The sequence below is a fragment of the Neoarius graeffei genome, chromosome 1 (genome assembly GCF_027579695.1).
Source record: "Neoarius graeffei isolate fNeoGra1 chromosome 1, fNeoGra1.pri, whole genome shotgun sequence".
Classification (NCBI taxonomy): domain Eukaryota; kingdom Metazoa; phylum Chordata; class Actinopteri; order Siluriformes; family Ariidae; genus Neoarius; species Neoarius graeffei.
In genome coordinates, this window is record NC_083569.1 from 126,797,060 (window position 1) to 126,797,597 (window position 538).

The following is a 538-nucleotide window of genomic DNA, read 5'->3' on the forward strand; positions in this document are numbered from 1 at the left end:
CACTCCTGGGGATAGTAACAATGGTCTTGAATTTCCTCCATTTGTACACAGTCTGTCTGACTGTGGATTGATGGAGTCCAAACTATTTAGAGATGGTTTTGTAATCTTTTCCAGCCTGACTAAATAAAATAAAAAATAACAGCTACTTTTCGGGAAAATGCCTGAGTTCTCACCAATGGCCTAAGCACTTCAAAGGTGGCCTTTACACATCAAGGCTGTCCCATATGGTCTAGTGGTAAGGATTCCTGGTTTTCACCCAGGTGGTCTGGGTTCAACTCCTGGTATGGGAATGTGTCTTTGTTGTGTCACTTGAATTGCAAGTCACATGACCTTGAATGAAATCTTCATTCTATAGGCTCGTGCTTTCATGAGTCCTTTTGGTGTCATGATGGGACAAGAAGTCTGATGACAGTGCAGAAGATTCCAGGATTCACTCCTGGCCTACTCACCTTATCTCTCTCTTACCCCATCTAAGGCCCTGGGCCCAGCTGTTTGTTAAATCCAACAAAGTACAAGGGCTGTACTCTGAATCTGACCA

General features: G+C 43.7%; 1 non-coding gene across 1 annotated transcript; it reads left to right on the plus strand.

Annotated features, from left to right (window-relative positions):
• The first annotated feature begins 218 nt into the window (after positions 1-218).
• trnae-uuc (transfer RNA glutamic acid (anticodon UUC)) lies at positions 219-290 on the plus strand. The gene has a single exon. It is a non-coding gene; the product is annotated as a tRNA-Glu (tRNA).
• Positions 291-538: the final 248 nt, after the last annotated feature.